Source organism: Rhinolophus ferrumequinum, chromosome 2, assembly GCF_004115265.2.
Source record: "Rhinolophus ferrumequinum isolate MPI-CBG mRhiFer1 chromosome 2, mRhiFer1_v1.p, whole genome shotgun sequence".
In the NCBI taxonomy this organism is placed as follows: domain Eukaryota; kingdom Metazoa; phylum Chordata; class Mammalia; order Chiroptera; family Rhinolophidae; genus Rhinolophus; species Rhinolophus ferrumequinum.
This window is the reverse complement of record NC_046285.1, coordinates 95,157,634-95,172,211: the sequence shown is the minus strand read 5'-3', so window position 1 is coordinate 95,172,211 and position 14,578 is coordinate 95,157,634.

Genomic DNA, 14,578 nt, shown 5'->3' with positions numbered 1-14,578 from the left:
AAATTGAAATGGATGCTCCAAACTTCCCTTTCTGCACCAAGGGTTTACAATTCTCTTTGTTTTAACTCCATAGTTAAAGTCTACACTATGCCTACGGTGTTTTCATCCCGTAATTTGTATCATCATTATGTCCGGGATTAGTCATTGTTCCCTCAAAAAGTCTGAGTTTAGCAGCTTAAATGCATCTAGACTTTCATTTTCTGAAATCACTTTTGTCATTTTAATCTGGAAGCTTATTGCATTGTACGAAATATAAAAGAGGCATAACCTACATCCTTGGGGAAGACAAAATTAAAGATAGGAGATTAAGCCTGCCTCTGAAACATTTCATTAGTTTACTAAAAGCAATATATTAAAAACATATGAGCATAGAATTAACAGAGATCTGAGTACTGGATTCTAACCACACTATCTTCTGGGGCATCTCATTTTGGGGGCAAGGCAGCTAATATTTTACAGACAAGTTATCCCTTTTAGAAAATGGGAATTATAATCACTATTCACATTGGGATGGAAAAAAATTATAAGCAATGGAAGAAGGATGCCTGCCTTATAATAGGTTCCTAAATGTTCACTTTCTTTCTTTTTATTTGCATTAATAGGAAAAAGAAAAATTATCCTAAAATAAAAATAATTTAACAAGTATGAAAACTCACTAGAGACGCTTGCATAGACTTCCATTTCCTCTGTCAATCTAAATGATGCTTTGGTTTTTAATCACAACCACAGTCTTGCAGAACTCATACATATTATTGAAAAATGGGAAGTAGGCAATATGTAGGAAAAAAAAAAGAGTTGAGACCCTCAAGTCCACTGTATGTTGAAAGAACTTGAATTTCAAAGAAACATATTCACTGTAACATAAAATATAGTTTTGATATTGTCCCATTCATATTAATCACTAATAAAGTATATGGCCTTGACCTGAATGTCAATAACATTCTCAATTTATTATAGAAGAATCAACACAGATATTGACAAAATTTTGATACATTTTGTGTATATGTTCTTAATCTTTGGATTTACCATTTAATATTCACAGTCTGCAACTTTTTTTTTCTGGAAAAAAATTATAAAATATGTATATATATCTTTATAAACATCAATTGTAGAAAATTTAAAGAAAAATTTAAAATATTATTTTGAAGAAATGTTGTTTTAATACTTTCTCAAGCATGGAATACTAAATGACGAACAACTCGTAATATTACTATACTGATTATCTATTTAGCCTACATTACTAAATGTATAATTGTATTAAATACATTGTTTTTATACAAATAGTTCTCAGCTGCTTAATAATATGAACTTCTTTAAAAAAATAAATATTTATGTTGAAATATTTTTCCCCTACACTACTGATTTTGTGGGAAAATCTTCAAAAATATTAGGATCTTTTGAAAATCTTCAAAAACATAGGATATGTCTATGCAAAAAGTACTTTGTAGTGAGAATCAAGACTTGCAGATATATCTTGTTAACTACAATATTCAAGGCATAAAATTACTTAAGACACTTATTTTGGTATTTAATATCAGAAGGGATAACTAGAACAAAAGTAATCCTCTTTCCGACTAATAATATCTGTTCAATAACTGAAATTTACAGGCAAATAATTTTCCTCTGCTCAATATAATTGAGATTTTTGTGAATCTCTCATTCTTTCTAAAGTGAAACAAATCCTGAAAACTGATAAGAACCTCTAAAAAGTAGAAATTAATTTAATTCTTTTGCTTGTAAACATGGGAGTGTTCAAGACTGTAAAAAATGTGAATCACTCAGAGTTAAGCAGTATCTTTGAAACACAAGTGCTATGTAACAGGTACCTAATGAAGAATGATTAAAAAATAAAATTGATTAGATTGCTGAATCCATATCAACTGTTATAATTCAGTACATTAACCAAAAAGGAGAAAATCAATATGATTGAATTGTTAAAAATTCATTTCTACATATAAGCATATACTTAATAATAGATTCTCTGCTGAATATTTTACTCCTTCTGGTTTTAGCTAAAAAATAATTAATAATTTGTACGAGTTGCTGTTTACAACCCAACCCCTATGAAGATTTCATAAGTTGCCATATTGAGTCAAGTTAATGGCTTGCATAACCAAATGTTTTGTTTCTGAATGACACCAAAGGACATTTTAATTAAGACGGGGAACAAAATTGAATATATCACTTATCCCTGGAGAACGCTGTTTGTATTCTTTCATCCAAATATGAATTCTCTCTTTAGTTAACATTTTCTTAAGCTAGTTCCATAATTATGTAAAATATTTTTCATAACCTTGTGATTTTTCTGTAAAAATACTTATGTATGCACACCTCACACACACACGTTTTGACAATTAAGTTCACGAACTTGTTGCACCGATGTTGCTAACCTTTTCTGATATCATTATGAATTTGTACCAACTGGACAAAGAGTTAACTAAGTTTACTATTTGGAAGTGCTGAAAAAGCTGTGTGAAAGTTAGACGACCTGAACTTTCGCCAACAATTCATGGCTCTTGCATCATGACAATGCACCAGCTCACATGGCATTGTCTGTGAGGGAGTTTTTAGCCAGTAAACAAATAAGTGTATTGGAACACCCTCTCTACTCACATGATCTGGCCCCCAATGACTTCTTTCTTTACCTGAAGATAAAGGAAATATTGAAAGGAAGACGTTTTGATGACATTCAGGACATCAAGGGTAATATGACGACAGCTCTGATAGCCATTGCAGAAAAAGAGTTCCACAATTGCTTTGAAGGATGGACTAGGCGCTGGTATTGGTGAACAGCTTCCCAAGGGGAGTACTTCGAAGGTGACTGTAATGATATTCAGCATTGAGGTACGTAGCACTTTTTCTAGAGTGCGTTCACAACTTAATTGTCAGACCTCGTGTGTGTATATATGTGTATATGTATATATATATATACATACAGGCTGGCTTGAGTTTTGCATGACTGACAATAATTTATATTAGCTTAACTTTTTTCTTTTTTAATTTTAGTTGCTTATTAGAGTTTCAATGGGGATTCTTGGAGCGCAACGGCTCTCACACAGCAATTCCTACTAATTGAAAAGAAAAAAGTTTGATTCTGTCTGAGTTCATTCAGGCTGCTTGCTATAACAAAACACCACAAACCGGGTAGCTTAGAAGCAACAGAACTTTAGTTGTGGAGGCTGGAAGTATGAGAAGATGATGCCAGCATAGTTAGACGAGGGCTAAGGAGCTCTGTGGGGACCTATGATAAGAACATTAATCTCATTCATGGAGGCTCCACCCTCGTGACCTAATCACCTGTGAAGGGTCTACCTCCTAACAGCATCTTGGCCAAATGCATTAGGATTCCAGTATTGAATTCTGGGGAGACACAACCATTCAGACTACAGTAGATAAATAGAGAGAGACACATAGCTTTTTATATAGATGACAAGGGTGGGAAGAAGGAACTGACTCTTGCATGACATGTTTAAGGATGTGTAGGGGATTGACCAGATAAATCAGGGTAGTAAAATCCAGCTGGAAAAAGCAATTGGAACAATGTCATGGAACCCAAGGTATGCCCAGGAAAGTACTTTTTTTTTTTTTCAAGTGATTAGAATATAAGGATGTGTAACTGGAAATGTAGGCTAGATAATAAAGTTATTCAAATACCATATTTGCCAGTGTTGTTCAAACTTAAAATTGAGGATTGCACTTTAGTTTGTAAGCCAGGATTCGTATACATATAGCTATCTCTTTAGAGACAGGCAGACTTTGCTTTGCATGCTCATTATGATTCTATGGGTCAGAATTCTGAGACAGGCCTCACTGGGCTAAAATCTAACCCCATCACTGGGTACTGGCAGTACTCTTGGAAGTCCTGGGGGGTGAGGGAGAGTCTCTTTCCTTGTCTTTTCCAGGTTCTAGAGACCACCTGCATTTCTTGGCTTATGGCACCTGCTTCCATCTTCAGAGTCGTCCGTGGTGGGTCAAGCCCTTTTCATACTACTATCTCTCTGGTTCTGTGACAAAAGAAAACTAGGAAAGATTTTGTGCTTATAAAGGCTCATATGATTAGATTGAGCCCACATAGATAATAAAATGCCTATCTTAAGTGTCTTATCCTTAATCACACCTGCAAAATGCCTTTAGTCACGTAAAGTAATCTATTGATAAATTCTGGGAACTAGAATATGGCCATCACTGGGGGGAAGGTCATTGTTCAATCATTATTCAATCTAATACGGTCCTCATTCTGGTCCTCTAAACTTCACATCTGTCCTACATGCCAACGTCATTCACTGAACCAAAGTTCCTCAAAAGTCTCACTCATTAACATATATATTAAGTGTCCAAAAATCTCATCTAAATCTCATCAGCTCAAAAGTCCCAAAATATCATCATTTAAATGATCTAATTTAGCTATAGGTGAGACTCTGGAAATAATCTCTCCTGGGACCCATTTTTTTCCCTTTTGTGAATTTGTGAAAGTAAAAAACAAAAAACAAAAAACCCCAAAACATATTATTTGTTCCTGAAATACAATAGTGGGACAGTCCTAGTATAACAGTTATAGACATATCAGTTTAAAAAGGAAGAAAATGGAAGGAAAAAAGGAGGCACGTTCTCAGCGATTTCTAAATTCAGCTGGGCACACTTCATTAGATTTCTGGTTGAATAGTCCTTGGTTTCCAGCTCCTGCTAGGCTCCTGGCTTCCTCCTCTGAATCATTCTTCCCTTTCCATGAAATATGACAGGTGTTTGCAGCTGAAGAGTTTTATCTGCTTGTTTCCTGCCAGTAGAATTTTATGGGTCCAACAGCTTTCTTTCATTTCATACTTTATCCCTTCTAGTCTGAACTGGCAGTGTTTCTTGTAGTATAAAATTTTCGAGAAACTTGTGGATCTCCCATATATGTCCCAGATATTTACTCCATTAGGTAAGAGACTCTTCCAGAGATATTTTTTAGATAGTTAGCTCTCTATTTTGGCTTCTGTTGAGATATCTGAGGGACAACACTCTTAAATTTCCTAGATGTTCTCTGGTGTGATTGAGAGGATCTGAGTGTCCCACTCTCAATCTGTTCATAGAGCTCTCCGTGTGACTGAGTATTCTCACCTTTTGATCCTTTTGAAGTATTGGAAAAAGGTTGTTACAGCCACACCCTCAGCGTTTTCTTTATATCATACATTCCTGACAGTGTATCTCTTCATTTCAACAACTTTTCCAATCTAGAAACGCTGAGTATTTCCCAAATCCTCCTCTTAGTTTCTTTTTGTTTAATATTCTTCTTTCAATTTATCTCCTTCTCCTTGCATTTTACTAAAAGCAGTAAAAAGAAACAAGGCTGCTTATTCATCCCTTTGCTCGGAAGTCTCCTCAGCTAAATATTCAATTTCATCACTTACAAGTTTGGCTTTTTACACAGCTGCAGGAGACTATTCTGTTAAGATTTCTGCCCCTACTTAATAAGGAACACCTTTCCTCTAGTTTTTGGTAATGTGTTTCTTGTTTCCTTCTGAACCCTCACCAACAACACCAGTTATGTCCATAGTTCTATTAGCAGTTTGTTTGCAATGATTTAGGTATTTTTCTAAGGCAAGCTCTGTTTTCTCTACCATGCTCTTCCCTTCCTCCTGAGTTCACTAGCAGAACCACTAACATTCACATTTCTACTAACAGCATGTTCAAAGCAACCTAGGTTTTTGGAACATGTGCCTCAAAATGGATTTGGCCTTAGTTACTGCCCAATCCAAAGCCACTCTGAAGTCTTATTAGATATTTGTTAAAGCACCATCTCTCTGTTGTTGCCAAAATAAATTCCCACATTTGTAGTGGCTTTAAAATATATTATACAAACATACTCTCTGACAGCCAGCAACATTCTCTTTGTAGTAATGCTTCCTATATAGGATGAAGGCTCTCTTTTTCCCCTTAATTTTCAGCTGATGCCACCCTCTTCTAAGGAACAGACACAACTGTGATTTTTCTCTCCTCAAAATTCATGTTTTGCTCATAGACTGCTGTGGGGACAGAGTCCCAGAGAGCAGTTTCCAGGCTCTCGACCTCACGTGGAAAGGTGCAGGTTCAGGTAGTACATGGCCATCAGCTGTAACTAGTTGACCATCAGCTGTAACCAGTTAGCCATTGGCCACTGATATAGCTGCCGTGGCTAAGCTAGCAAGCGCGGATGGCGGTTAGCAAGGGGTTTGTTGGTTGGCACAGAAGTGGAAGGCGGATTATGGCTAGCAAGTGGGGTTAGCAAGCATGAATGGCAGATAGCAAATCATGTGGATCCTACTTTCTGTGTCTTGCCCGTCCCCAGTGAGAGTGGGGTGCAGGAAGACCCCTTGTTGGGGTACTGGCAGATGTTTGCTTTTGTGTCTCTACCAGCCGCTATTGAGAATACAGTGGTATGACTCACCTATCTATGGCTCTGTTGGTGTTCCTTTTTGGCCTCACCGTATCCTGCGTTCTTGTGTGGGGAGCGGGACCAGGACCCCCGCATGACAACTGCACATTATTCAACACTACTTACTGTGTGTTCTAGTGTTTCATTATTTATCTTCACAATAAATGTCAACTTATCTTAAGACTACAATTAGCTGTTTGAAGACAGGAACTTCTGGCATTCCAGCATTTATTCTAATGTTTTTATATGGTAGCCATTTTGATCACATTTGTGAATGATGATGCAAAGCATGATGGATAACAGGATAGCTAAAGAAGGAAAGTTTGGTTCAGGAAGTGAAATTTTTATAAAGCCGAAATACTTTAGTAACATTGAGATACTATGCATGTTTTATGCAATAACACCATTATTCTGTAATTTATAAGTGTAGCTATCATGTATAAAATGTTTTCATGTATAAATGCTTTTAATATACATCATCTCATTTGTTCTTCATACTTAAAAATACTCCAACGTAAAGGAACGAAACAGAGTCACTTTAGATTGCACATGTGTTTGCTGACTTAGCAAGGTCAAGGAAGATGTTAGTAGCCAAATTGAAGCATAAACCCAAGACATATGATTCTAAAACCTGCGTTTTTCCCACGAGGCTATATATTCTTGTTTCTTGCAGCATTTAGAATAAATTGATAATTGAGTCACATGCTATTTGTACAATTACATTACATTTCTTAAGAAATAAGATGGTACAAGAAGGAATAATTAATTTTAGAAGCCCCATTCTTGCTGTTACAGGTGGAAATATGGTAATGTTGTATTTGTCAGAGAGAGCAATTATTCTAGTTGGAAAAGGGGTAACATCGCTAACAGTTAAATCACTAAACTGACAGAGCACTGACAATTTAAATTCCTTTTTCTAAACTTTCAGGACATTGTGATAATTTATTATTACAATGTCTTAGGTTGAGTATTTTTTTGAAGTTTTTATAAAAGCACATAATTGACAAATTGACCATCGGATGTGCCTAATGGATAGCAAGGGTAGTCCCAACGCTTAGAAAGAAGTTGTGGTATTGAAAATTAAATTGGGGAAAATCAGTTATTAAATGGGTGACTAAGGCATGTTGGTTCATGCGCTTCGTCATTACTTGAGAAGTGGCAAAGGGAAAAGGTTGATATTAAAGTGTACCAATCAGAATGCGTTATCATGAAATGTTGAAAGCTAGGAATCAGAGAGAAAATAGTTGACAATGCCCATCCAAGTACTTTAAGTGCTTTAGAGAAACTCCAATTTTTTTAACCTCACTAGCAGAAGAGTCCTACTAATGAGATTGAATATATATCAGGGTCTCATTATTTGACCTTGTGATCAGTGGTAACCATGTGGGTAATAAATCTCTCTTATGGATTCCATATTCCCGAAATCTTCTGATTAACAGGTAGGTTCCAATATATACTTCCCTTTTAATGAAATGTAGTGGGTGGACCGAAGTCACCAATGCCAACCCCTTGTAGTTTTACCTCTTGGTAATTAATACATTCACACTGACTTCCATAAAATAACCTGTCATGAATTTTTTTGGCTGAGTCAACTTATTGCCCACAGGGAGCTGGAATTGTCTCTGGTTAACTTTTGCAGCTAAGATATTTCTTACAATCACATGCAGAAACACACCGAAGTGATACGAGGGCTGGAGAACCAGATTCAGAAAATGATCAAGGGATTCCCAAATACTTCTCTTAGATTCTTCCTGGCACCACAAGTCTCTCAATGCTGCCAGCACTGCTATGATGAATCATTTCTTAACTTCTCACGGTGTTCTTAACTGCTCTGTGTTCCTCATTCCAGAGTCAAACGTCTAGGCAGAAGCCTGTCAGGAGGTGAAGAGAGTACCTCAAAAGTAGGAAGTCTGTTTGGATGCTAAGCAGCCAAAAAATGACAATTGTCCATGAAACCAAAGTAGAGCTGCTGCTATAGAGTGAGGGCAACTCTCAAGTGTCTGGACTTTTCTGAAAGTCTGGGGACCAGCATTTTTTTCTTTTTTCATAAAACAATTAGTTCCCAGTGATGGGAAGGCTTTAAATATTATCTAGTCTGATACTTCTTCAAGCTTTCATTGAATATAGAAGGGTAATAATGACAAAGAATTTTCCTGAGATAGGCCATCTTATTTTATTTTTTTTGGAGGGGCTTGTTTAACAGATCCCTTTATGAGAAAAATATTTCTGGTATTGAGCTCTTATCCTTTAGTACTTCTTTTACCTGTTAGAGTTACAGAGGAAATAGATCCAATTATTCTAAACATACTCATTTCTTCTAAATTAAATATATGTGTGACTTTTTAACATTTTTCCAATTTAATTAGTCCAAGTTTGCTTAACAATTCTTCATATGACAGAGTCTTGACTCAATATTCTTGCTTCTGCCTTTTCCCTTTGACACACACTCACACTCACTACCACAGACACAGGTTCACACACACATACCACAATCCACACAGACACAACACCACCTACCACACTCACACACACACACACATTTATGATACTGAGAAATGAAAAATGTAAACTAGATAAGGCCTGGCAAGTGCACGGTGTGGAGGGTCTAGCATTCCATTATGTTAGTACGCTGAGATTACTTAGGCTTTTTGGAAGTCATATAACACTATTCACTCATATTGAGCTTTCCCCCACATTTGTTTTAAAAATGTTCGCTTTTGAAGTCATGTGTCTCCTTTCATGGAATGGTGTTTTTTATCTTAGTACGTGATGTGGGTTAAACCTGTGAATTAGATTTTCAGTGTGGGTGATGGGCATGATTATTGGACCTGCAAACCAGCTTGGAGGCATTCTCTCCCCAAATGCCGTCATCCATAATTACGTTAAGCATACAATCCAGGGACATCCTTTAAAATCTCTATCAGATGATATTATGAAAGAATCTGATGGATACATATTGGAAACCAGATCCGTAATATTTGTGTAGGTGCTCTCAGCTAGTGGAGCGATCTCAGTATCCCTGAAAGGATTTAAAATATATATGTTTCTTTCACACCCTCGTGGTCAGAGAACCTCCCTCAGAATCTGCATGATTTATTTGATATGAGAAATGGCATGGTCCTAGGTCTTTTTCTATTCAAATGCATTCATTCATGCCAAATCCTATCCCAAAGTCAATATTTTATGGTTAGGAATAGGGTCATTTTGTCACCAAATTAAAATTTCTTTATCAAATACCAAACAGGAATGATGATTTTCTCTTAATTTAGGGGCAGGCAGATACTGTAAATAAAACAGAATTAAGTTTGTGCATTTACTCTTTACCTCTAAAAGGAAATACTCTTATTTTTTTTTTAAATCAGAGGACCTGTCATTCTATCTGTTTTATCCTGCTTTTGATAAAGACATAGTCCTCTACAGAGAAATATTTCTGTAGACTATAAAACTATTAAGTGTGATGATAAATGGCAATTGATACTCAAGTTTGGGATTGGAGATATTGGGGAATGGTGGGGACTGTGGTAAACAGAAGAGTACTATTTTCTTTTTTTTTCTTGTTGGAGAGCCATTACATAGATCGAGCCAATTGTTGTCATGCACGAGTCTAGTGTTGCCAGATCTTTCAATTTTTTTCAGGAGAAGCCAGAAATCTGTGGGGTTTTTTTTTTACGTGAAATTTCTCAGTTTTAAATGTTGGTAACATTTTAAAAAACAGCATAGGAGCCAAATAAAACATATCTATTGGCTAGGTTCAGCTTGCAAGTTGGCAGTTTGCAAACTCTATTCTAGAGACCTGGTGCTGGAGCCCAACACCGATAGTAACCTGTTCAGTAATTGTTCCCTGGGGACCTGTGGCTCCTAACAGAAATGGAACCTTGATACACCTTCCCTGGCAGACTACCCTCATCCATCCAGATTCCAAAGGGGGTCGAGCCTGTGAGGCTCCCTGAGGGGCTCTCGCCACATCACCTTCACTATTAACTTTTCCAACAGACCATGAATTCCTTAAGAGCAGGCAAAGTCTTTGCCATAAGCAAATTGTATGGTAACTGAGGCCCGTGAATTGCCATACTTCAGTTACTTGCCATAAATAAGCCTCACTTTACCAACAATTCTTCTGTAATAGCATCTTCAACATTTCTTTCCTCATGGTCTGAGAAAGGACTCTCTCAGAACATTGACGTACTTTTTTTTTTTCAATTGGTGAGGATGGGGAACTTTTCTATTTTCTTAAGATGTTAAATACACAATTACTTTATGACTCAGTAATCCACTCGTGGTATTTACCAAGGAGAAATGAAGACAGAAAGCCTATGTAATGATTATGATTATGATTATGATTAATTATTATTATAGTAACGTAAAGAGTGAGAGATAATTTTTGGTCTTTTGGCCAAGTAGTTCTTCTGACTAACTCTGAGACGAATGAATTCTTTTCTGTTAAAGGCGTAACATAGTGGAAAACAGAAATAAATTGATAAGATGTTTCAAGGTCAGTTAATAGTTATTGAGTATTTGCTAAGTGCCCTGAAGCTAAAGATGCAGAAGCAAGCATCCATGATGTGAGGAACAAGTGTCCGATCAAAAAGCTGTGATGAATAAAGAATGAGTGTTTATCAAAATTGACAAGAGGTGTCCACATAAAGGTCCCAGAGCCCGATCCTCTGGGCTGGAAGGGCGTGTGAGCCCTCTCCGAAGTTGCATCCTGGGGCTGAGGCCACTGTGAAAGTGTCACAGCTGTGCCCCACTGGATCTCCTTTGAGGGTGCTCCAGAGACAGGTCAGAATGTGCACCCCTGTCATTCCCAGATTCTCAAATCTCCTTCCTGCTTCATGCCACTTTTGTAAATCCAGTGAGGACCTTGGACCAATATGCATTTTAAACTAACATTGAGAGAGGAAACTTGATGAATGCCAAAGAGTTACTTATATAGTATAAGCTTTTAGGAATTATAATTTTGGACTGGTGTCATTTCAGGAAAGCAATTCTCAAGTTACTATAATAGTAATAGCTGCTATTTATAGAGTGGGGCTATATATGTTAGATATTATTCATGTGTTATTTTGTTGAATCCTCACACACACACACACACAAAAAGATCCAGGGATGATTATATGTGCTGGATGCTTTATATGTGTTAATATATATATATATATATATATATATATATATATATATATATATATATATATATATAAACAGGTATTATTATTTTCCTTAACATTTGGGGAAAATAGAACTTAAAGAGGTTTTTTAAATATTTTACTTAAATTTACCTTCCTAGTTAAGTGACCAGGCCTGGATTTGAACCTTACCCTCATGAAAAGTCATGAGTTTTCCATCACAGTAGAAAGTCCCTTGTTGAAATCTATAACAGTTTCCCCCAGTGGTTTCTATTTGAGAAGCATTTCACCAGTCTCCAAATTGCCTCATAAAATCATGTATAGATTAGGAATAATATTGGCCACAAGTTACAGAAAAGCCTAACAGTGGATTCAACCATATTGTAATTTGGTTTTTGTCAGAAGCTAATTTGAGACAGAGAGTAACATCAGTTTTCATAGGCAGTGTTCCTGGAAACATCACCTTAGGGGATGTGACGAAAGTAGGACTCTGGGTAGAGGGAGAGCTGGGTTGAGGTTTATTTGCAATAAGACCTCAACAGAGTTTGTGGGGAGCTCCAAGATGGGATGGCTCTTCAGAGTTATCTTGTGTTGAGGGAAAACACCCAGACCTTTACACCTCAGATAACCAGTCACCAGATACAGGCTTCCCCAGGAAGGGGCCGTATCCTCAGTTGAGCAGGCATTCTTCAGCTGATATAATTCTGGAAGGGGGTTTGACAGCATACATCAGCTCAGAATTTTTCTAGAAGCTTAGAGAATAAACGCTGCAATCCGGAAAGGAGAGCTAGGCAGCCCAGCACTGCAATCCCCACAACCAAATATCCTGACTGTCTCTCATGTGACAAGAAGACTAGATATTAACAGCTGCCAAGGTTTGGGTTCAGCCATTCAATGATACCGGGACTTCTGCATGTCTGTTTCTCTTGGTCTTTCTTTACGATTGTGAGATGCCCACTCCAGTTCTAGGCATCAAGCTGAGAGCAAGGGAGAACAGGGTGGTTCTGATAATCATGTTTCCCTTTATCAGGAAAGTTAAAGTCCTTCCCCCAGACTTACCTGTTCAATTCTCATAGTCCAGAATTGGTCTGAAGACAAGGGACACTGGCAAGTTTAATAGCTCTCTAAAGGACACGTGAGTGTATTCATCGACTTAGATTAATTTTGTGAGGCTGGAAATTTGAGGTTTACTAATAAAGGAGAAGCAGAAAACGGATGTGTTGTAAACAACAACAAAAGGCCCCAGCATTTTTCCCACAGTCCATTTTATTCTTAATTTATAATCATGTTGATTGCTAAGAAGCATGTGCTTTGCAGCCATACAGACTATATAAGCATTTGGCTGAGGAGAGTGGGGAGATGAGGCTGGAAGAACAAATAGTACTCCCCTTAAATTAGTGCTTATCGCAACGCAATCCTTCTGAATCTGTAGAATACGATGGAAGATGAAGAATCAAGTGAGGACGGAAAAAAATTGAGGATAATCACTGGTTATGCGGGAATTCCAATAGGTTAAAAAAAAAGAAAAAGAAATCTAATTCTATCTAATAAGAACTAAACTGTACTTTCATTTTTATCAATATCTGCTTATAGCATCAAAAACATTTAGCTTCGTATTAGCTATTTCTCAATGCGGATGTTTATTGGCATTGCTGTTGGACAAGCGTACATCTGTGGTAAATTAGTTCAGTAAGGCTTGTAAATGGGGGTCGTGGAGTCCTGGTAATTTAGGGCTGCAGGGACTTTGGAAGTCATCTAATGCAAACTCATCATTTTACACACAGGAAACTGAGATCAAGAAGAGGCAAATTGCCTCAAATAAATATAGGTATGAACTTTTGAAAAATCCTTTTTTGTTTTTCCTTCCCCATTAAGCAACAGTTATATGTTTTTCTGGTCTTGAACTTCTCTGTGGGCAAATTTGAGCAGTGTGATTTTCGCACACACACGCACACACACAAGTTGAAACAATTCATTCATATTCAGGGAAAAGAATTGTAGATAGCCGAAGCAATTATCATAAGATTGAAGTTTACTTCATGAGCCAAAAAAATCAAACATTAGAAGTACCACCTTTAGACAAAGTAATTATTTAAAAATAATACTTGATGATTGTTACTTTATTCACAGAACAATTAACATGTTTCTGAATCAGCAAAATAAAACAGATATTTCAGCAAACATCTATTTAACTTGGTGATGTCCCAACAACCCAAATCTAAACATAGATTTCAATGGCAAAAGTTTATTTAATGGGAAAACCTATCCAAAGAGAAACATTTGTTTCATCTGTAGTGGGGAAATATCCATCTGCTATTAGGTTGGTACAGAAAGCCAAGAGTTTTGCAAAAATTTCCACTGGCTGGTTGTTGCTTATGATCCAAGTGAAGGAACTGTTTGAAAAAAAAAGAAATCGACGGGGATAGGTCAATCATTTTTTAAAAATGCTACTTTGGCAAAAATTTACATGGGGATTGGGTATCAATAAGTGAGTAACATTTTTCTGTTATTGGATGTGCTACATTTGGGAGTATAAATAGTTCCAGCATGATTGAATTGGCACAGGTGAATAGTGTAATCTAAACAATAAAATCATTTGCAATAGTGACTGTTGTCAGATGGACTCTTAAGATGTGTGATGCTTTTTCAGATTCATTTTTAGCTTACATTAATTAGCAAACCACCCAAATTATTACTTTGCTTTTGTAGTGATTGTTTTAAAAATATTTATTCATTCTGATTAAAGTTTACATGATAAAAGTTGACATTTAAGAGGGGACTTTGGAGAAATTGTGGGTTAAACTTGCTCATTTTACAAAGGAACCAAGGCCAGATGGGTTAAATGACTTTTTTGTCAAGATTACAGAGCTAGTTAATGATAAGATTCCAGAGTTTTTCATCATATGGCATTAGTCTATAAAAAAAGACAGGCAGCTCCCTCAGTCTCTACTGTCTTAACATTGTATATAAAATTAGATTATTCATTGAAGTATTAGGGCTTTTTTTTTAGAAAAAGACTAAGGAATAGTTATTAAAATTAACATTTATGAGAGGAAACAGA